Genomic DNA, 24,219 nt, shown 5'->3' on the forward strand with positions numbered 1-24,219 from the left:
TAGCTTTTCAACACGATGTTTGCCTGTTGGAGAGAGATTTATTAATTCCTGCACATGTTGCAAATTTCTTTTAATAAATGAGTCCAGAGGAAGATGACCCGAGGTGAAAAGTAATTGTTCACACTGCGCCTTAACAACTGATGGCATCCAAAATCAATAAAATGTCTTCTGATGATCGGCTCTGTGCATGCTAATGCAGCTCCTGTCCATGCAGGTTTATAATGACTGTAGAGGGGTTGAGCTGGTGTTTCCCAATTTAGAGAAGCAGCTCGCAGACACTCTGACAGCTTATTATAGTGTGAGCAATGAAGAGAGGCAGCGTAAAGTGTTACTCAGCACAAATCAGCTGCTGCTGATAAGCGCTACCTGCAGAGGCAGCCACATTCACCCACACTGGGACACAAATGAGGATACACATACACAGATATGGCCGCACTCACATCTTTTTGAGTCAGAATGCACATTCATCATTCCTGCTGAAACAGCTGCTCCTGGATGCTGTGATGAACATGTTTCTGGTCATATCTGATGTGTTCCTTGTGATTATTTTAACGATGCTGATGATGGGAGGCTTGTTGTTTTAGGTGTCACTCTTGTTCCTGCTGGACTGAGCCAGTTCTGCAAAGACACACTGAATCCAGTTCAGTAGGCACAGGAGTACACAACTGGAGAAAAAAATCCACATGATCACAATCCAAGAATGACCGGAAACACAAAATCTAACACGTTATGGTTCAAATTTCAGGTCTCAAGGGCAAGTAGGTCTATAGTTGGCATTTGAAAGATGCTTACCTGTGTAATATCTTAACTCATCATTATATGTAAAATCTGCTACTTAAGACATAATTTCTACCAAAAATACTGTTTTAAACGGCAATTTTGTGGGTTTCAGGCCTCCAAGTCACAAACGAGGAGGTTTTAGAATTCACAAAGTTGAAAAGCATCACTTTTGGCAGATTTAAATCATTCATGTCATTGTAACAAAGCATCTGAATAAGATATGGTGAGCATGTTTAAAATACAGCTGAGGATCATGTATCTAATAAGATTCATGCAGATTGATCAAAGACATCTATAGTTATGTGAACATTTAGTCACATTTTAGCCCTTTTAGCAGTTTTAATCTAGACTTAGTCCACAATGTCCTTGCATTTTAGTGCTGTTTTTGTCTTGTTTCTTGTTTTGAACTTACTTTATACACTAAAGTGTGACATTAATATAACAGTAAAACACTCAATTTAACCTCCTAAGACCCTGCAAGTACATATAAGGACATCACATTTTGGCTTCCATACAACAAAGTAGTCATTTTTGCTGTTAGAATTCTTCAGACAATTGTCTAGAATGTCCACAATTATAGTAATCTGGTTTAAATGTTGGAGAAATTTGCTTTAAATTTTCAGGAATTCTTCCTTGAATATTTGGAGATTAGTTTGTTATGGAGTTTAATTTGACTTTTTGGGACGAGTTTGCTTTGATGATTGAGGGAACTTATCTGGAAATTTTTCACCATGTTTGTCAGAATTTTGGGGGTAATTATCTACAAAGCTTTGGAATTTGATTTGAAATTTTTGATGGAATTTCCTTTTGGGAATTTGGGGGAATTTGCTATAAATTTGTAAGTCTTTCGGAATATGTTTGCAAGTTTTGGAAAGTTTGATTTGAGATTCTGCTTTTCAATTTTTATGGTACCTTAATGGAAATTAATTAATTAAAAAAAATTTTTGTATGTGAAATTTATCTAAAATTTTGGGGAGGATATTTCCTCTGGAAATTCCTGATTTTTTAATTTTCTAAATTTTATGTAATTTGTTTGAGGTTTTGGGGGATTTGTTTAAAATATTTCCTGTATTTTTCTATGGAATTCTTTGGAGAAAGTTGATTGGAAATTTTTATGAGTTTTCTTTGAATTTTAGGATTTTTCATGGAATTTTTGGGGACAATTTTTTTTTTCAAATCTTTAGTTTTTTCATAAAATTTCCCTGCAACATTTACGGGATGTGTGAGGAATTCTGGGTAAATTTCCAGGACTTAAAAGCAATTGTGGATTTCCACTGAAATTTTTGGTAATGTCTTGGAAATTTGAGGCAATTTGACCGTCTTTTTGTTTTGGAAACGTCTAATCATTTTAAGGGGAATTGCATTCAAACAAAAGCCCAGGTTTCAGCAGGTTAATTCTCTATGAATACTTTAAAATACATCGATGGAAACAGACACATCTTAAACAAAGGACTTTTAGGTTTATTGTAGTATTTACACAACAAGGATGGGATCATTATTATTTGTTTTTAATATTTGTATTGAAAGTTCTTAACGATCTGGACGTTAATGGATTTAATCCAAACTTCACTATTATTTGTACTCATTTATCTCTGTTATGTTGCTTGGAAAGCAGGCACAGCTCTTCTCCAAACAACTTCAATTAACTTAACTAAACTAAACTAAACTAAACTAAACTAAACTAAACTTAACTTAACTTAACTTAACTTAACTTAACTTAACTTAACTTAACTTAACATTTTCTGTTGTTGAATTTACATGTCACCACTTTAAATCTGGGTGATTCTTAGACTATTCAGACACAGATTTAAGTCTCACAACTAACATCGAAGTTGCTCTGACTTTTGGTGGGATCATGCCGATTGTGTGTTTGTTGTGATGTTTGGCCCAATGGATTTCTGGCATGCTTGATATTTTGGAAACATGGCTGCACATACAGTGCTTACACAGTGAGAGTAGAACCACAAGCAGAATCCCCAACTCTGGGGCATTTTTTTTTCTTTGTGAGGAATGTCTCTATGATAGTTAATAAAAATTAATGAGCAGGAAAAATGCCCATATTTATTACTTAGCTGCTAGGTGTGTTTGCTGGTGAGGCTGGGTGCGAGTGTGTGTGTGTGTGTGTGTGTGTGAGAGAGAGAGATGTAGAGAGCAGTTTTGTCATTGTTTGAGCACATAAATTGTGAGCAATGGTTGAGCGATGTAACTGGTTTAGTCACACAGTGTGAGCTGACATTCCACCATGCCTGGTATAGAGTCCGCTGGAAACTGCACAGTGTATGCGTGCCTTCATCCTGCTGCTTTCTACGATATTTGGCCTTTGATTTGGCTGGATAGTTCAGTTGTTGCTGATTTTGTTACTGGAGATTGGGGATTTGCATCCCAGTCAGGGCACAGTCTCAGATGCACTTAACTTAGGATAAAAGCATTTGCTAAGTAACATGGTTCATATTTTCATCTAAAAGGAGTTGATCGAAAGTTTGGGTGCATTTACCGTGGTTGACAAAGATGACAAAGACAGCTGTCCTGCAGCTGCAGCCAGTATTATGAGTCTGAGTTCTACTACCAGCAGCACATAGAGCTAAGGGTTTTTATTGTTTGTTTTTTGTTTTCTGCAAAAACTAACCTTGAAATACACAGAAAGCTACATATCCCATGTACCTAACAGCTCATGCTCTCTCTGTCACACTGTTTTACACAAGGATGCCCACAAACAGACACATGTACTCCCCCTGCTCTTTCACCTCATCTCTGTATTTGTTTTGACAGATTCTATGCACAGTGGAGAAAACATGAGAGATTTTGAATGTTTGACATTCCAGCACTAATGTTTTAGTCCTGTCCTGACAAAAACTAAACTTAATTTCACAGGTTTTTATGATCAAAGATCTATTTTTCTTTTTAGCTCATTAACATCCTGTCTTCCTCATGACAAAAAGGTTGTCATCAAACAATTTCAGTCAATTACAGTCAGTGCTTTCATTTGGTGGGCTTTTTCCTAGTCTTGCCTGTGCCATGAATTATGCTGACTGGATGCACTGTCAGTGAGTTAGGGTGCTGGTCAGTCAGAGCTACATCTCTCTTGAATTTGTTGGTCAATAACTTTAAAACAGAATCATATACTGGCAAGGCTTACGCAAGTTTTAGTAACCTTTGTTTCAAGACTATCCACAGCAAAAATGGTACCTATCACACATACAGTTTAGGAGAAAAAAACGAGGTCCAGAGGCTTTTTTGTAGAGCAAACTGAGCTGGAATTGTGTGTCAAAATTCAAGTCAGTATGCCTCACTATATGAGGGGAAAATCTTTTAAAAAATGGGCTTTCCTTTCCTTTATTGCAGTGAAACTATGTGGATGATTTGGCTCGTATCTTTTGGAAGGATAATGCACATGATTTCCAGTTATACTGCCAAGTTTTGTATTTGTAATACTTTCCATCTCACAGGAATTATACTTATTATGATAAACAACTCGCATAAAACAACTGGGTATGCCTCTCAGGGCTGGAACCCTAAATAGCAAGATGGAAAGCTGGAATGATTAGACAAAGAAGACTTTTTACAAATTTACCTGACTACACCTTCTGCAATCCAAAGTTGCCCTTCCTTTCTCTTTTCTTGTACATAAAAACCTCATAAATCAGGAGACGTTACATACAGCACAGTGTTTAGACATGCAATGACTCTAACAACATTCCTTTGTTACTTTACAATACAGGTGGCCCTGACAATTCTAATCCCGAGCATCCGTCTTCCCTCACCTCTGCGCTCGGGGTCGGCCGAGGCTCTCAGGTATGCGGGAGCTCATTCTTTCATGTCAGACACTGAACTTAGCCACTGTGAACAATTCCTGTTCAGTTCAATGCTCACTAATGAGCTAAGTTCTGCATCTTCAGAAAAATCAGCGCTGAGTGGGAAATCTTCGACTCATTCTGCAAGAGACAAAAACACCTTTGGTAAAACTTGAACCGTGATGGATTAAGATCATGGGTTTGGTTGATGTTGCAATCATGCTCAGCCCTGTGAAAGTAATAATATCTGCTGCTCCCATGCTGTGGTTTATACAAATGAGATCTCCAGGTCCAGTGTGGGAAAAAGTCATTAAATCTAGAGAAAAGCAGATAATTTGCTCATAAAAACAAGCTGTATTAGTCTGATATATGAAACCAGCCACTAATATGAATGTAGAGTATGTGGCGGCAGAAGATGAGTGGTTGGAGTTTGACCACAGTTTATTACTTTCAAATCTAATAACTGAATGGCTGTTTTCATTACATGCATGGCAACCCCTTACAACACCATCAGTCATAGATGGCATTGTTTTAAAAACCAAGTTAAAAGTTCTCCATATATTCCATTTAAGAGTTTTTAAAGCTCCTGTGAGAAACTTTTGGTTTGTGTGGACTTTGGCACCTTCTGTAGGCAAATTGTACCTTTAATGTCTTTGCTGTTTTTACATTTGTAGTTTTTTTTATAGGCACATTTTTTGAACAATCAAACACACCTATCAAAAGCAAGGCTGCACACAAGAGGGGGTAAAAGGAGAGAGCTTTCTGGGGCCCAGTCAAATTGGGGGCCCATGGAGGTCAGCAAAATTATGATCCATTGTAAAGTAAAGCTAAGCTGTGATAACCTGGCTTATAACCACTCTTTTCAAAGCAACAAAAACCTTTTTATTGGTTATGTTAACAATATAGATGGGCACATTGAACTAAGGTAATATCAGACTTCAAAGCTAGGCCTTCAGGTGCACAGATGTCTTTAAAAAAATTAAAAAACTGAGACAACTTTAAAGGAAAAATTAACATAATTGTAAAAAGAGGTGGAAAAAACATCTTGCTCTTCACCTGGTCAGCTTGAGTAAGAGTTTCATTCATCAATTGGCTCTACTGATGATTAACAAGAACAGCAACTGTCTGTGGATCTCATGTATAGTAAACTATAGTTTACTCAGCGGAGCTGCACATGCCCATTAAGTCATGTTTTGATGCTCAGATTGGTCAGTAATGAATATGACCGGCAGAGCGTTTGTCCAATCACCCTGCAAGAATTTTTCCAAGGTTCTGCTCTTCTCATACTACATCTATGGGCAGTTGCTTGGATAGTTGTGACATATCCCATAATAGATATATAAATTAGTCCATCTGGTATACCATGTTACTTTTAAGGGACAAACTTTGATGTAATTTTAGCAAAGAAAAGGTTCAATATTCTTCAAAAATGTAGGGAATAGGGATGTCAAACAAAGATTTTTAATCATGACTGATTTCAGAATTTCTGGAGTTGTCAGGATTAATCCCATCCTTTTTTTAAAGTTCAGTTTTTGTGTCATTTTGGAGTTTTCTACTGTCTAACAAACAAACTAAGAATAATCGACTTCTTGTTTTGCCGTGGTGGAAAGTAACTGATTACATTTACTCATATAACTGTAATTGAGTAGTTTTTCATCAATTGTATGTATTTGAGTACATGTTGAAATCAGTACTTTTACTTCTTCCTAAGTTAGTTTTAATCAGAGTGACTGTATTTTACTTGAGTACTATACTCCTGTACTTTTGCTATCTCTGTTGATGATACTGTGATTTCAAATCAGCGGGATATGTTAGTGGAGTTTCCCAGCATGCCCTTGGGCAGAGTGTTTAGATATGTTCTAGTTGTGTTTAGTTTTGTTTGGGTGTTTCCTGTTGTACAGTGACCCTTGCTGAGGTGCTTTTGCTCATCTCTCTTAGGATTATTGTTTTTTTTTTTTTTTTTTATGAGAGACACATTTGCACCAAGAGGGAAGTTATCTACAGTGTTAGAATTCCTGCTTGTGACTTTAGCATGCTCCTAAAGGACACGGAGTGTGCATTCTTTATCAGTTTGCGTTGCCTACCTATGCGGTTGACTCTCTGCTTTGTTCTTACCAGAGGAGACCCACCATGCCAAAGATTTTCTAGAGTTACTGCAGCTTTGTCTAACTGCAAAATATTTCACATATTTTATATTTCAAAAGTGTTGTTTAATTACACGTAGTGTGGACTGCTAGCCATACTTTTCAGGTGTTAAATTTAACTCTTTATAAGTTTAACTAATACTTCTAATTTCACTGTGTTGTACTTTATTAAAGAGGTGTATTTTTACGTGAACAACCTGGTTGGAGATCTAGTCGTTTGTTGTTCTTGCCAATAAGGAACAATCATATTTTACTGCACAGCTCCTCAGCAGCTACTCAGTACTTAAAGTAAACTTCTTATTAAATGTTTTTTACTTTTACTTGAGTGGATTTATAGACCTGTAATTTGACTTGTACTTAATTTTTACGAGAGTAACTGTAATTTTACTTGAATACAACAGTTGTGTAGGTTTCCCACCTCTACTGATGGATACAGAGCCGCTTTTATTGGGAAACTGAAGGCTAGGACATGAACTTAACTATGGATAAAGGGACTTAGTATGGATTGAAAAGGAAATAAGGGAACAATAGAAGGGTAATACAAGTTACAAGCTGTCCATAGTTTTTAAAGTGACATGAGACATTGAGGAGCAGGGGTGGACTTTTACATCACCATGGCTACAGGAAGATATTGACGTGGATTGCCCATGGGACAACAAAGCATGCATTTAACAATGATTAAAAAGAAAAGATGCACTAATTGTGGACCTTAATTGATCATGAATAATACCATTAATCTTGATAGCCCTTGTAAGAAGTATAAAGAAGCAGCAAATGGAAATACTCAGGCAAAAAGCCACTTTAAAGCTCCTGAGAGGCTGTTTCACTAGTCACATTTGGTGACCTTTTGTGGACAACATGGGTCATCTTTTCCTGTAGATGTTTCTGTCCTATGTTTACATATGTCTAATCCGAAAGTCAAGCAAAAGTCACTTTTCATGTTATTAAATCTGAAATCAGAGGTCAGTCAAACAGTGCCCAGACACAGGCTTCAGATAACTGTATGTAAATGTTATGATCACGGCGTGTTTATGAGCTTCAAATGCAGATATCATCTTTCTCTTTTCACACAGTATTTGTATTTGTGTTTTTGACTGGCTGTGAAGAGTCTGTAGCTTTTACAGTTTGTACTCAGATAGTTTGTCTGAGCCTCGGGACACGTTGGCTCAGTTTTCAGAATAAACTTTTGGTCTGCCCAGACTAACAGTGGTTTCATGACATCACTGCTCAGGGGGAAAACGACTTACTCTCACGTTCATGTCGCCTTAATCTGGAGCCTTGCAAAAAAACGTGGCTCTCACAGGCATTTCTTGCACCTTGGTATCCTTTTATGATACTTTTTTTTCGATCTAAAATGGCAAAAGTTCAACCACATGAGTTGCGTTAAACTGTTCAAGCTCTTTTTCTGCCTAATTATTGGTTAAATGTGAAAATAATGATACTTTAACACATTTTTGTCTTCATTTTCTTATCCTGTCACCATTTAAAGTAATAAACAATGACTCTATGCTCTAATTGAGTTTGGTTTCACACTCTTGCGGCGGCACAAATCTTGTAAACACAACCCAAGAGTTGGATTATAGTTTCAAGGGTATCAGTGTCCATGTGAGGTTACCTGAGCTCTGCTGCCATTATGTCATTTTTCACCCTGCTTCAGGAGAAGAAAAGGCAGCTGCAGCTTTTGTCATCCCACCGCCTCCGTCTTCCCTGTGGAGAAGAAGTGTGGTGATCCATCTTTGGAGTAACAAAGCCCCCACTATCACTGACTTTATTTTACTTCTCAGTCCTTGTTAAGCACAGGTAATGGTCTTTTTTGTACAAAGGAGACAGGGAATTTGTTTTAAGAGGAATTAGGTGTAGTTAAGAGAAAAGACAAAGATAGAATATTGGAGAACAGGCAGACAAAACAGCAGTCTAAAATAGTCTGTACAAGAAAATCTGCAGCGCCATATTCAGCATAAATATCCCTAGATGAGGAAAGATGCACTATAATGCCACACAGCACACAATCTGAAATCAGATACAGTCTTTCATGCATCTTACCCTAAAAGTGTCTGTAAATGCTTCAGTCTAAACTCACCTGCTGTGGTAAAAATAGGCCAGGTGATGGGATAGATCGAGGCCCCTCAGTGGTGTCAAACCCGAACAATCTTTTCTGTTGCATGTTCTATCAAGACAGCGCTGCTTTCTGCTCCTAAAGCTGCTCTCAGTGAGGTATGGGTGAGCTAAGGAGGGGAGCATGTGTGAAAAGAGAGGAGGCACAAAAAGAGGAGGAGGCGGAAGAGGAGGGGAGGGATGAAGGGAGAGTGGATGATGGGACAGGTGTGGAATTTACACACCCTGCTGGTAACGCGCACTATTGGCATATTTGTTTCAGCCTGATGAGTCACCCGTGTTATGGTGGAGGTGAGAGAGAATGTGGGTTTGTGAGAGAAAGTGAGACGTAAATAGAAGTAGAGAGGAATAAATTTTCTGCACAATGTATCATTGTTTCTGTCAGTGTTGACTCAAAAGTGTATTTTTATCATCTTTGTGGAGTTAATGTGCACTCTTTTGTACAAGGTGAATAAACACGTGAAAGCAAAGGACAAAACGGGAACATAGAAACAAAGAAACTTATAAATCAGTTCAACTCCATTCTATGGGGTAGATACATGTCATACTAATATACGTGAATGATAGAGAGAGAATATTCCTAACATGGAGCAAGAACATTCACACTGGCCGTTTATAAAAGAACTGAACTCAACTTCAAAAGCTTTATGATTGTACCACTTTGACTATCATGACTGTGCAACACCTTTTCAATGGACTGCAAAAACATTTCCTTATGCCCTGACCATCCACTTCATTAGGTACACCTATTTATTTTGAAGTAGATGTCTTTCAAAGCACTTTATCATAACTTGATTTAAACAGTGATGTTTGTTTCAACATTTTACTGTTATTTTTACAAGCATATTTTGTCTGGTTGTATCTTGAACAGTGATTTACTATTGTTATATGGTGTTTTTCAGCAGTGGACCCAACAAGTTTGAGGTGCAGGGGCAAAAATAATAAAAGGGCACCTGCTGTATGTGATGGAGCACCAGCACAAAAAAGTTGTGACATCAAACTAAAAAAGAAAGACTGGTAAGAAATGATTTTTAAACTATGAGATAAAACCTACTTCACCACAGTAAAACAGATGATGAATTAATGACTATTTATCCATTTATATCATAAAATATCAAAAAGGAGTAAGACAGCAAACATGAACTCAGAATTTATGGCACTTCATTGCTTTTTTCTCAAATCTTGGTCAGGTGCCATAGCAGGCACTTTGTCAAATTTAGAGGGTACCAAAAGGGACACTTTGTCAACTTCTGTCTATTAAGAGGGCACCACAGAGGACACTTTGTGAGATTTTGTCCATTTAGAGGACTAAAAAAAGGGCACCTTGTCAGATTTTGTCCATTTAGAGGGCTGCAAAAAGGACACCTTGTCAACTTTGCCCATTTAGAGGGCACCAAAGAGGGCAATTTACAACTTCTGCCCATTTAGAAGGCTCCCAGGAGGGCACCTTGTTATATTTTATCCATTTAGAGGACACCAACAAGGGCACTTTGTCATATTGTATCCATTAAGAGGGCATCATAGAGGGCACTTTGTCCATTTGTGTCCATTTAGAGGGAATCAAAAAGGGCACTTTGTCAATAAGTTCAATTTAGAAGGCACCAACAAAAGCACTTTGTTCAATCATGTCCATTTAGAGAGCATCCTAGGGGGATGTGTCAAATTGTGTCCATTTAGAAGGCTCCAAAGAGGGCACTTTATCCAATTTTGGCCATTTAGAGGGCATCAAAGAGGGCACATTTTTAAGTTTTTTCCATTTAGGTGGCTCCAAAGTGGGCACCTTGATAAATCAAATCAAAAGAGAACCCTTTTTCAAATGCTGTATGTCCATTTGGAAGGTTCCAGATAGGACACTTTTTAAAATAATGCCCATTAAGAAGGCACCAAAGAAGCACTTTATCAAACTATGTCCATTTAGAGGGCTCCAAAGAGGACACCTGTCAAATTTTGTCCATTTAGAGGGCTCCAAAGAAGGCAATCTGGCAAACTGTATCTACTTAGAGTGCACTTTTTAAATTTTTTTCTATTAGCATGGCACCTTCCCTGTTAAGGGAATATACACTTGAGACTAAAACAAGAGTCACTGGGTTTCATTCACCAATCATTCTTTAGAAGACATTTGTTCTTCCGTCCACTTATGTTGTTAAAACAATTCTGGCCCTCAGCAACATATATACATATATATACATATATGTATATATATAAATCTGTTATTTGCCCCAATAACAAAATCTAAGAGCACTGCTACACTCATTATAATGCTGATATAATATGAGTCAATTCTTCTACTCCACAAGATGATCTGCATAACCCAGCACCAGTGACGCAACCAGCATAATATGTCATTAACTGTTGGCAGGGTATTTTGGCTTTAATTTTGTATAGTGCAAGGAGAAGGAAACATGTCGTTCATATCTTTATGTGAATGTTATAAAGTGATGATTATCAAAGAATACATTTTAAAATATGAAAAGAGGTCCTGAAGTCCAACCATTAAAGATATAAAAAATTTGGTATTTAAAGTTCAGTTTTTGTTGACAAAACGAATGCATGAATTTGAATTTTGTTCTCCAGCTAATGTCATTAAACAAGGGTATCCAAAAGCAGACAGTGCCCCTTGCTGGTTAAAAGGAGAATTGCAATTTACATTTTTGTCAAGTGATGTTATATTGTCCATATTAGTATCGTAAATCCCAAATGATAAGCCAACCACAGAAAAGATTCCTGCATATTTTCCTCTTTAGCAAACTTGTCTAGTATTTAAAGATGATTTTCTCCATTAATTATGCCCTGTTGTTGAAAAGTAGGAAAAAAACAGAAAAGTCTGATCCTACATCACACGAGGGCCCTCATGTCAGTCACCATACCCTCCATGTACATTCTGCCCTCCCTCCATCAGAGTGATTGTTTTGATTTGATGGCTGTAACCCGACACGCAGCGCTTCCATACATGGTAGCTACAAGTCACTGTCCCTCTACAGCAGAGCAGCAGGCCTGAAAAAAAAAAAAAAAAAAAAAACAGGGAGGCTGTGCCGAGTTGTTTTTCTCCCCTCGCCTTTTAAGAGCACTCTGCAGCATGCCAGGGTGCTCCTCCCTGGCCCCTAATGCACCCGGTCCATTTAGCAAGGCAGAGCTGTGAAACCCAAGATCACAGGCACGGTCAAAAACAATTTCACCCTCTGATTGAGCCAATGTCCACTTTACATTTTATGAAGAAACAAACGCCTGATTTGTGTTACTGTATATGCGCTATTACAAGATCTACAGTCATGACACAAAATTGTTTCAAATTGTTTCCTACATTTGTTAAAAGTCCCAACATTACCTTCAAAATCTCAGGAATTTTGTAGCCTGTCATTTTTTCATTTTTAATTTTTTTTCCTATATTCACTTGACCTTATGACCTCAGCTGTCTAATACACGAATATCTTAGTTTTAGAGCAACAACAAACTTTTTAAAGGGCTCTTTGTTTTCGAATGAGAGTTGCCCTTAGCACAAAGAGGTGAGTCGGCCTGTGTGTGAAACCAGATCTAGTCTGAAGTGATGGGCAGTGCATGGTGGGAGTTCTGGATGCATTAGCTCAGGCTAATGGGCTAGCTGGCTCCAGCAGGCCTGACTGTCTATTATGTGCGGCCACGGCTGGTGGAGTTAGCTCTTTACTTCCCTTAAGTCCAGCAAGCACTTCAGAGCATTTGTTGTTTTATGTATCTCAAAGACTTTGGGCTAATACAAAAAGCTGATTATCACTCAATATAAATGACATATCGTCTTTTGACGCCTGTAATATTCCTTTTTATAAGCCTATTCATAAGTCAGACATGACTTTTTTTCTGACATGATAAATGTTATTTTACTCATGGGTAAATATGATTCATATCGTTATAAGTGGAAGAACAGTGAGCCCTCTTTTGACTATTTCATGAATGGTTTTAAAATATAGCGTACAACTGTTCAAACAGGTCATGGAGTCAAGAGCTGCCATATTAGCTGATCTCATGCAACCCTTCTCAACTGATGGCCAGCTGATTTTCTAAGTATGCTTTTGGCTAATTGCACTAAAATTGCCATATTTAAACTGCTCTAGCTTGGCTGTCTTTGCTGCTTCCTCGGCAAGCTACTTTTGCAACCCTCCTCCACCCCAGCTCCTCCTTCATGCTACTTCTGACTTTATCAAAGGCATTCTGTTGTCACTGATGCCTGCTCTGCTCTGGGTTTTTGCTGCTTCACTCCCTGCCTCAGGCTTGTGGCCCTTTCTTTTCATTTTGTTCTGATTTTCCTCATCGACATTTAGATTTAGTATTATGTAATAGCTTGCATGTATAGCCTATCACCTGATAGATTTTGTAGAAAATTCTATTGTGTTCCGTAGTTTGTTTTCAAAAAGACAAAAAAAAAAAAGTCCTAGCTCTTTAACTCTCAAATCATTATGTTTTTACATTTGTCAATGATATTTCTTATAATTTGTAAAATGTGTAAAATTTTAAAATTGATTTTTCATAAGACTTTTAATTTGTATTTTATGTCAGGGCAGCTAAATTTTTTTCTGTTTGACAGTTTTAGCGACAGTTATTTATGATCACCATTTTGTTTGCGGCAGAATTGTTTCAACAACTATCAGATAATTTTAAAAGTTAAAAGTTCATCCTTGGGGAAAAACATATTTACACCCTGAGAAGTCATTAAGTTATTATCCTTAAAGGTGTATTTTTGTACTTGTGTAACGTGGAGGTATCCCAACACTCAGCCATTGATTTTGCTACAAACGTGAGTCACAGTTCCTTTACTTTTTAATTGGTCAAAGTCAAGTCAAGTTACCTGATTTATATTGCAAATGTGGAGACAACCAATGTTGACCAAAGTGCTTTAGCCTACTGTATAAAAGAGTAAAACAAAAAAACCAGGATAGGCTGCATCCTAAAACAATAGTAAAAACGAGATAAATCAACTCAGCATCATAGGAAAACAAATGTTATCCCGTGATAACATGAAAATTAAGTCACTTTAATGACAAAACCAGCATTATCTCGAGATGACAACAAAAACTAGAAAAGCACTCGGAGAGCGCAGACCTCCGCCATTAGCCCTATCTCCTAATAGTATAGAATCCTTTAAAAATTCCTGGATCCAGACGGTGATCCAGATCACTCCCAAAATCAAATCAGTTCTTCCTTATGCCATTCCTGATATTTCCTGAAAATTTCATGAAAATCCGTCTGTGACTTTTTGAGTTATGTTGCTAACAAACTAACTAACTAACAAACCCTGCCAATCACATGACCTCCTTGGTGGAGGTAATAAGTCGAGATCATGAGAAAACCAGAGTCAGTATCTTGAGATAACAACAAAAAGTCAAGATCATGAGAAAATTATTCATTACCACAGGAAAACTGAGTGAATAATATATATGTGATTATGTGGCCTTTTAGAGCTTCCATAGAAATGTGTTTTAATGAAATACATCATAAAAACTGTAAAATAAGTTCAAAAATGTCTCTTTGTTTAGCAGAAGTTTCCACACATAAGTATGCTAACATTTTAAACTGAAATGTCAAAAATGCTAGAAACCTGCATTCTTTCTAATGAACAGAAAGAGGCAACTACATTGCTTTGTTTTTTTTAAGAATATTGCGCTGTTAAGTTAAGAAACAAAAAATAAAATAAAAATAAATATTTTCCTGTGGCTTGCTTCTCCCTCAATGTAACCCTCCAATAAACGTTTATAAATCAGAAACTGGCCTCTATGTCGAGTTTCAAGCCCTCTTCAATACTTTTATGTCTTTAATGAGTCATGACTTGTCATTAGTGATAAAGAGGATACGTCTGTGTGCCATGAGGAGTACTTAATCACTGACAAGTGAGCAGAAAATGCTTTGTTCAGTGTTTAACCGTTCTAAAGACGCCCTGTGGAGTTTGTTTCTCATCTCCTTTGGTGAGTTTATTTCATTTAAAGTCTGTTAAAAGTAGAATCGGAGCTAATTTGAAAGTTAACGCCAATTTTAAGGTACCTTGCTGATTAAGCTAGCGTTAGCTAAATCGGTTTGCTAACCGTTGCTTCGGTTTAAGAAGTGAGTCTGTGAAAATACTGAATGTTGGCCAAATGCGTCCCTGGTTATCAATAATTTTATCTTTTTTTTAAAAATATATAATACATCCCATGATCTTATTTTATATTAAAATAAATATGATAAAGAGACAGTCACAAAGCTATTTTCTTTTTAAACAGCCGTTGACGCATTTGGCTGAAAGTCGCTAGTTAACACGGTCACTTGTTAAACCGTTACACCCTTCAGCAATCTGTCAGTCCATCTAGTATCCTACTGCCTGTTCGTATCTAAATGTTTCATTTCATTCTGAATTTTCTTTGACTAGTTTCGAATTAGGCTATGTAAAGCAATATATCTTGTGCTTGCCATCTCTAAAAATCTATCCAATCCGTCATTTTTATTAATTTGACATTCAAATAAACGCCCTAACACATTAGACATGGCCTTTGACTGAAAAATGATGGCAAATAGTTTGATTAAGGGTGAATAATGAGGGAGTTGTCTGTCCTTGTAGGGAAGTTAATGCCGTTTTTACATCTGCTCTAAGTTGTAAGATAGTTTAGAAAAAAAGCAGTAGAAGGCATTCAAATGGAGAGTGGCTTTTTAAGCAGGGTGGAGTGGATTGATGAATCCCTTTGCTGCACGCAGAGCCAACAGGATTTTTGGAGTGAGTGAGTAATGTAATGGATCAGGAGGAGGGAGCACTCAGGCAGAAGGTTTTTGGATGCACTGCAGGACTTTGGAGGATGTGCCATAGAGGGTGCTGTTGCATTAATCAAATGTAGAGGTGATAAACGCCTGAATAAGAGATTCAGCAGCCAAGAATGAGTATGAAGGGCAAAGATTGGTGTTTTAATGACAGAAAAGGTTGTTTCTGTCAGCAACATTAATCACAATACCATCTATGAAAAGACTGAGCAGCATCATATGCAATGCTTGGGTAAGGTTATTCTTTTATTATCTACCAGATATCATTGCAGTTTTTAAAGATATTTTTAAAGAAACAGATGAATAGCATGTTTAAAAAATAGTAAACTAAAGAAAGCATCTCAATTTGATTCTTTTGTTGCAGGAATAACTTACTCCTCTTAAAAATCATGACCTTGCAAAACTGTCAAGGATCGTGAGTGCCACCTATTGATCATGTTATGAATTTTAATCCTTTTCAGAAAGATCATTTCAATCAATTTCATGGCTGCTTGATTTAAAAAATGAAGTACGAGCTGCAGCAGTTTAACAATGTTCTCTATGCAAGAACATTTACTCCGCAAAAAGCTGCAGAATTTGTTTCACATTCACCTGATGTCTGAGCTTCTCAGTGGAATTAGAAGATGTCCATCTGTTTTTAAAAGAGGAAAACAACCACTGTTAAAATGCTTGGGTGACCTTTGACACTCTCAGTGGTTAGTGGGAGTTAGTGACACTTGTGCATACCAAGCTGTCAGGTCGGCTGGGCCTCTGTGGAATACCAGTGGTGTAACACAGGAAATGCGGAGGAGCTAATTATACTGACAAAGTTTGTTGTTTCAGTTTAGAAATGTATAAATAATCTGGTAGAAATGAGGTCATGCTGTGTTTTTCTTTTTCGATTGTGGATATCTCGCTGTGGAATGAAACTCTCAGCAGAGTCTGAATTTTGTTAAAGTGATACTTACACGAGTTCCTGCATGTTTTACTGACAAGGCTAAAAATATCTGCAAACATACCAAGTATGCTAGCTTCATCTCTATAAAACTGCTTTCCATAGTTGGTTAAAATGTATTTTTTTCATTTATCAAACATTAGAAGAGTTAAAATGTCAATCATAATATCCAAGTCATGGTTTATAGGTTTAAAATTACAAATATAGCTTACATGGTTTGGGCTCTTAACAAATGCAGTAAATACTCAAAGTATTTCTTATTCTGATATTTGTTATTTTATTATGTTTTATCCTTATATAATTCACCAATGTTTTTTTCTGAATTTCTTCTGTCTTTTAATGCAGCGCTGCAGTTAGAATACAAAAGTTCAACATTTAACAATCATCCACTTAACAAAAGAAGTGAAAACATGCTAATCTTAACCCACTGACTCTTACGTTTTAATCTCATGGCTAAAAGCAAAATGATTTCCCAGATTTATATTTTTAGAGTGAACAATGTCCCCTCCAACCTAGAATGGTCCTAGTTGACTAAATTCCAAAGTTTGTCAAACACAAATATAAAATTTGACTGACAGATAGTCTCAAAATTAGGAAAACTGCCACACTAAAAGTCAAAATATAACAGATTTTTTTTCATATGGCTGAACAGTCAGAGGGCCTTCAGGTAAACGATGTCTGACTGGTTTGCAAAGTGTGGCTGATGTTAGAAGTACTAGCACCACCAGCCATGGTCCCCTGTGGAGGATAAAGTCAGGCTGTGCTGAATTTTGTTTTGTCACATATGTACATGCAACTTAATTTCAGATTCAGGTGACTTTATTTGTACCTGTTGGTAGATTTGTTTTGCAGTCAGTGAGATTAAAACATCCATTATGAAACACAGGTCACAGGACAGAAACAACATCAAACAAACAGGAAAAACTTAGGTTATTTAAAACCTCCTAAGACATGACAGCCCTCCCCACCCATCCCCTGAAAAGTTACACAACATGCCAGAAACAAAGGTAAAAGATCAAAGTGCTCAAGGTTCCATCAATAACGCATTAAAAGGCATGAAAAAGGGTGCAGTATCATCCGTTAAAATCAAATTAAAAACTCAGCAAATCAATAGATCTCAATTAAGCCAGGGTAAAAAACAAGTTTAAGACTCAAATGTAGGAATAAATACAGAAGTACATGAACAAGTAAATACACGTGTGCAAAATAAGGCCACAACTGGTTCAGTAGCTTCAGGAACAAACCTGTTTTTATAGCACTTTATTCTGCACTTTGAGACTAAAACACTCCATCCGAAAGGGAGAAGCTGGAATTCACTGTGCAAAGGGGTGGGAATCATCATTTAAGCTATCCTCTGCAACTGCTTAGAATACAGGGATGATGGATAGAGCTGAGGCTCACCAATCAGTCGACTTGAACATTTCACTACTTGATTCAAAGAATTTTAATCTTTCAAAGAATTTTGAAATTGGATTCTGTTGAGCAGTTTAAATTCTGCTCGATGCAGAACCCTAACCCAGAACCAAGACCTTTTTGCTGTTTGATTAACTACTTAATTCAAGCTATATTTAGCTTACTACCTCTGCTAAAAACTGTGCTTTCATTTCGCCTTTCACTATAGACACGCATTAATAATAGAGATGCTCTTTGTCATTGCAAGATAAAAGTTAGTTATCAGTCTTGGCAGATATGAATATTAGATATAAATGTTGGCCATATGTACTGGGGTAGACTGATTATCAGCCTGGTCAGTTATTCAGGTCGATAGTTGGCATTTGGACGATTATCATTATCGGCATCTGATCTCACGATAATTGATTGAATTTATCAAAAAGTGTGCTACTTTGGCCACAAGGTGTGTCTTTTGCCCTGGCTTTACTTTACTACAATCTCACTAGTACAGGGGTGTCAAACTCAAGGCCTGGGGGGCAAAATCCGGCCTGTCGAACACTTAAATCCGGCTCGCAAAATGAGCTCATATTTCTGTTATAACTGGCCCATCAGTCTGAGGTCTGCAGATTTCCTCATGGATAAAAATGTAAACTTATCCTTGATGTTGTAAGATATCCTTGTTAAGTCATAAAATCTTAAAAAGTAAGGAGTAAAAATATTTAGAAAAGAAGTCTGGAATGTGGGAAAAGAAATGAATTTGTGTTTTTATTTCATATTTTCAATTTTACATCTCACAATTAGGACTCAAAGTTAGGATTTTGGCTTTTCATTTTGTACTTTGAGCATTTTAACTAAAAATTTTGACTTTTCATATAATATTTTGGACTTGAAGATTTGTAATTCTAAATTTTAACTCATATTTTGACCTTTTTCACCAGTTATTTTTGTATTTTTTCTCATATTTTTAACTCCACACTCTGACTTCATAATCCCATAGTTTGACCTTTTAAACTCACAATTTAAAATTTTGAATCATATTTTGACTTTTAATTTCATGATTACAAATTTTATTTCATATTTTTACCTTTCAAACTCATGCTTTCGACTTTCTTTATAATATATTTGCCTTAAAAAACTTTAGCCTATTTTTCAATTTCAGTGTCATGTTTTGACCTTTTTGACTTAATAAATTTACTTTTCTCAAATTGTGAGCCTTTAAAATTTTCTTTTTAACTTTTTAAATGTCAAAATCTTTTATCATAAATGCTAAGTTTTTTTCATATTTAATTACCGGTGAAACGAGGTTGACAGTTTCTGGTTAAAACAGGTGACCCTGTTAGGTCCTCAGGTTAGACATAAATCCAGAATCCGGTCCCTGCTGTGATTAAGGCCTTGTACACATGTAGCTGGGTATTTTCTAAGATGAACATCCCCCTTCATTCGTTTTTAAAAATACTTTCGTCCACACCTGATCGTTTACAAAAAAAAAAAAAACTCACCCACACATAACCAGCAAATCCGCTGTTAAATGCTGCTCTAAGCATGCCAAACCCATAGGTGGCAGTGTTTTTCAGATGTGAAACCCGTGCCAGCCAATCAGAATGAACTTCCGTCATTCTGTCTCTTCCACCAGAGATTCAAACATGGCGCAAGCTGTGACGTTTGAGAACCAAAAACTCTGTTTCCCGGCTTACACATGAAACCACAGAGTTTTCAGAAAAGATCGTTTTTAGTGACGTAAAACTGCGGTTTCGTGTGGATGACAGGCCTACACGTATAAAAATATATGTGGTTTCCCAGATACCCGGCTACGTGTGAACAAGACCTGAGTTTGACACCCCTGCACTAGTACAACACCGTCTGATTGGCTAGATGCTACATGAGTACCAGTCACCTCAGCCCCATCCCTAGTGACAACATTTAGGGCCCGTGTCCACAGTCAATGCTTTCAGCTGGCAGTGCACACAACCTCAGTTCCAGAGCACCTCACTTCTGCTTTCATTGTTACTAAGTTGTTACTTCTGCTTTCTCCTGTTGCATCCATAACATTGTTTTTAAATAGCCCTGTGCACTAAATGTTTTCAGTTTTCAAGGAAATGCCTCCAAGAACTAAGGAAGACAACATAAAGAAACGACACTGATAGGCGAGGTGCTTTTCCAAAGGTTCAGGTGCAAAGTGCTCTTTGAGCATGGAAACAAAAAACGGGTGCTGAGGGCTAAAACCACGGGACTGCACTGATTTTGTCTAAAAATGAGTGCCGTAGATCTGAAAGTGTTGGCTGTGGACCCTTAATTGTCTGGTCAAAAGAACATGCACATAGTCTGACCTTCATGCCATTATTGCAGAGGTATAAACATGTTCAGCAACAGAACAATGTGCCCAATAAAACTGTTGCTTTTATGATGCTAAACCTTATACGCATTCTTTTGGTGAAAAAAACAAGTTGTAACCATTATTACATGTTTTTTTCTTCATAATTTGGAATCCAAACAGTCCTGACCAAAAATGGTTTCCACAACTACAGGCTGCTTTCTTGCCTCCTGAATGCTCTGATAGCAGCTCTGACATTCATCATCCAAAATGTCTATTAGAGTAAGCATCACTCTGACTCAGGCCAGCTGCTAATGGAAAACCAAAGAGCTTCATTTATTTTTCAGGCACCATGTTGGAATTTTCCTGTTGTTGTGGTGCAGATGGCAGTGATACGATGCTCTCAGATGGCACATAAACACGCTCGTTTATTTCTGTTTCCACTCATTTTATTCTATAAACAAGTAGAGGTTGTAATTTTCTGCTTTTGCACATGAGTTTATGACTAGACTCATGATTCAGATTGGTTTATTTGAGTAGTTTGACAGAAGATAATTTCCATCAAACTCTCAGGGACAAACGAGTTTGTTAGTCTAATTGTGTGAGTCATTGATGTGCTAAATCATCTTACTGTAAGTGAAGAGAACAAGGAAATTGTTGAATCTTTATAAGGAATGATGGAGTGGATGCAGTCAAATACACTGATTCTCTGAGGGGTAGTTGGGCCACCTGCTGCATGCAGTGTGGCAATAAGTCACATGATGTTCTTGTGCATGTAGAGCAGCTTTGAAATTTGGGTGTTCTGCTCTGAAAAGGGACCCTAAAGAGACAGTTAGCAACATTTTTTCTCCAACAGCAGGGCTACCAGTTGCATATGAGTACTACCATTCAGAATGTTTCTTCTTTATTCACTGTCAAAAGGTCTTGCTGATAAGTTGAATCTCAAGGGCATCCCATCGTTTGGTAAATAAGGACCAGACTTTAACTGGACCTAAGATGGAAAGTTTCCTCAGACTTTTTCTGGGGCTTTGACAGTGATTTAAAGGACAAAAAAAGACTGGGCTCTCTCAGACAATGCTGAATGAAAGCTGCGGCACTAAATAAGACACCGCCACTTAGGAAAATAAGTGAGGTTGCATGGCTGGAGCCAAGATTGAATGTTGTGTCAGCACAGTGTGTTAAACCACACTCTCAGGCTTGGCTGCTTTTGAAGCTGGTCGGACCAAGGTCTTGCAGAACTGTCCGTCTTTCTTTAATGGCTGTTTACAAAGCATAAAACCCCCTTTCAACACCTCCACTGACCGACAGTCCTTAAATGCTGAAGCCACATGAGGACACGATTGAATATGCTCTCTAAACGAGGTCAGACTGCCCTTTTAATGACGCTCGATCTGTGTTGATGCGCTCAGATTTGATGTGAAACAAGTAATGGACTCACAATTGCTGTGAAGTATCTCTGCAGTACATCCGAATTCTTTTTTTACTTTGCTGTCTGTATTGTCATTTGTCTTTTCTATTATCTGAGCAATGAAAGACACTAGAAACATACATAAAAGAATTTTCCAGAGCTTTTATTTAGAGACTTATTTAACGTCATGTAAACAGTGAGCAACAATGCTGTATTTGACGTCATCTGTTTACCTTGAAGGATTGTGTGCATTATCATACCAGATTTGAAATGAAGAATAAAAGATAGTAGGTATCTGTCAAGCTGAGCTCTTGCTTTGATCCCTTCTTCAGTGCACTGCATTAAGTGCAGTGCTGTTAGCTAAAATGAATGAAAATGAAGGTTACAGGCATCACAGTTTGTGTTGAATGACAGAGAATGAATGATTCAGCTGTTGTTTATGGGTAAACTCAAGAGATCACTCTGAACAAATGGACAGCCCTGACCTTGAAGGTTAGATGAATTACAAAGAGTGTTCAAAACGTTGCTTACACTGTCACAGAGTCTGTGAAACGAAATGTTCAAACCTGCAGAAGGCTTGAAGAATCTTGAAAGGAGAACAAGAATACTCAGATTTTCTCTGTGTACAGCAAGGACAGTGAAGTAATTATTAGGGGTGGATGAAAATATCGATACACTGAGATAGCGGGGTGTTTCGTGGTGTGATACTGTTTTGATTTTTTAAAAATCAGTATTGATATTTTATTAATGAATAATTTACTTGTTGGTGCGGTAGTTTGTGGTGTAATTTCACCCCCTGAACGCTAGTTGGCAGCAGACACAGCTAGCCGGAAGCAGGCATTTGAATCTTCTCTCTTCTCCTCTGCTTAGACAACATAATCACGAGTGTCCACTTGAGGCTGGCTGCAGGAACACCAGAAGTCCTGTACACAATACATGCTAAAAAGATGTTTTTTACACTAGAAGTAAACTGGTTTACAGCCTGGTTCAAAAAACCAAACGTGTCTCATTAGCTAATGTCTGTATGTCCTCTCACTGTACGAGGGTTTGACATTTTGTACCGCAATGGAGGAAAAACCTCACTACGCACTGATTGGTGTGTCTCATTTGTTTAACAGCTTGACAGGCAGAAGCTTTCTGTCAACTAGAATGCTAGCTAGCTAGCTGACAGGAAGTCGAGTTAGTGGGCAGGGCTGTTAGGTTGATCCAAAGTTTGGTTAAGACAGCGATTTCAATATGGAAGCCGCCGCAGATTGGCTTCAAGAGCTGTTTGAGTCCACCTATTGTAAGCAGACGGCTGATGTCACACAGGCTTTGTCCAATTCTTTTTACAGTCTATGGTGCCTACACAGCAGAGCAGCTTCTGCTGCATTCATAGCAGGTATGTGGACTTATTTTGACTTCCAAAACATTAAAGACGGTACAGAGTTAGTCAAGTCGTTTATAAGATATGCCATGTCAGAGTGAAATACTTGGACAACACGACGAACCCCAGAGCTAGACTTCATGGTGATAGCTTAGCAGCTAACAGCTATCATGAAAGAAGCCTGCTGAAGCTACCGCTGATTTTTACTAATGCAACCATACACATTACACAGTCAATACTTTGTTTTATTTATAAGGACCTGCACAAACGTAGTGTCATTAAGAACGATGGCTTCCGTAATAAGATTTCAGAGTGTATCTGCTGTGAAACATGTCGAACTAGAAAAGTACTCGGAGAGTGCAGACCTCCACCATTAGCCTTATCTCCCAATAGTGCAGAATCCTTTGAAAAATTCCTGGATCCATCCCCATGTGCCCCCCACCACGGTATTCGTAGGGTGGAAACACAGTGAGGCAAAGTATTGGCTTCACCACGGGTGCAAACAGATGAATCCATGGTCTCACTGGACAACTGGAAGTCATGGCAGAGGGTGAATATTCCTCTGTTCCTCCTAGCATTGTGAGTATTCTTGCTACAGTTCACTGTCATTCTCTCTGTTACGTTCGAACTTGTCTCTTCGACCAGGTGTGCGTCTTTCAGACTCTATAAACTCCAAAACTTTGAATAGAAACAACCAAAATGCTGCTGGGATTGAAGTTACTCATGTCCTCCATCTCCTGGTGTAAAGTGGTAACAGCGCAGACCTCCACCATTAGCCCTATCTCCCAATAGTGCAGAATCCTTTAAAAAAATTCCTGGATCCAGACGGTGATCTGGATGATTCCCAAAAATCGAATCAGTTCTTCCTTATGCCATTTCTGACATTTCCTGAAAATTTCCTGAAAATCCGTCCACAACTTTTTGAGTTATATTGCTAACAAACGAACAAACGAACAAACCCAGCCAATCACATAACCTCCTTGGCGGAGGTAACAATCTGAAAATAACATTCTGCATCACTGCTGAGTTTGTGCCCACTGCCACTTGCTCCTCTTTCTCTCCTACCACTGTTGTTTCTGTCATGTTCTCTCTGTTACATGCACCTGTTTCTCACCTGACGAAGGGGTCAGCCCTATTTATTTTTAACTGTGCCATTTAAGTAACCTGACATGCCAGATGGATTTGTTCCACACATCCATCTGGGAAAGCTTCAATAGGAAACGTT

At 37.7% G+C, this 24,219-nt stretch overlaps 1 protein-coding gene across 4 annotated transcripts in view; it reads left to right on the top strand.

The window, feature by feature from the left end:
* The window catches only part of LOC121519672, a 67,213-nt gene that overhangs the window by 4,655 nt on the left and 38,339 nt on the right, over nt 1-24,219 (top strand). For 2 of the 4 annotated variants that reach the window (XM_041802476.1, XM_041802482.1), the window contains exon 2: nt 4,499-4,572. The exons of 1 other annotated variant lie outside the window; for it this stretch is intronic. The gene's annotated coding sequence lies outside the window, so the exon portion shown is untranslated. Of the gene's footprint in view, nt 1-4,498; nt 4,573-14,643; nt 14,761-24,219 lie in introns of those variants that run through there. One more of the 4 variants, XM_041802477.1, reaches the window with a different exon arrangement.

The sequence above is a fragment of the Cheilinus undulatus genome, linkage group 13, assembly GCF_018320785.1.
Source record: "Cheilinus undulatus linkage group 13, ASM1832078v1, whole genome shotgun sequence".
Classification (NCBI taxonomy): Eukaryota; Metazoa; Chordata; class Actinopteri; order Labriformes; family Labridae; genus Cheilinus; species Cheilinus undulatus.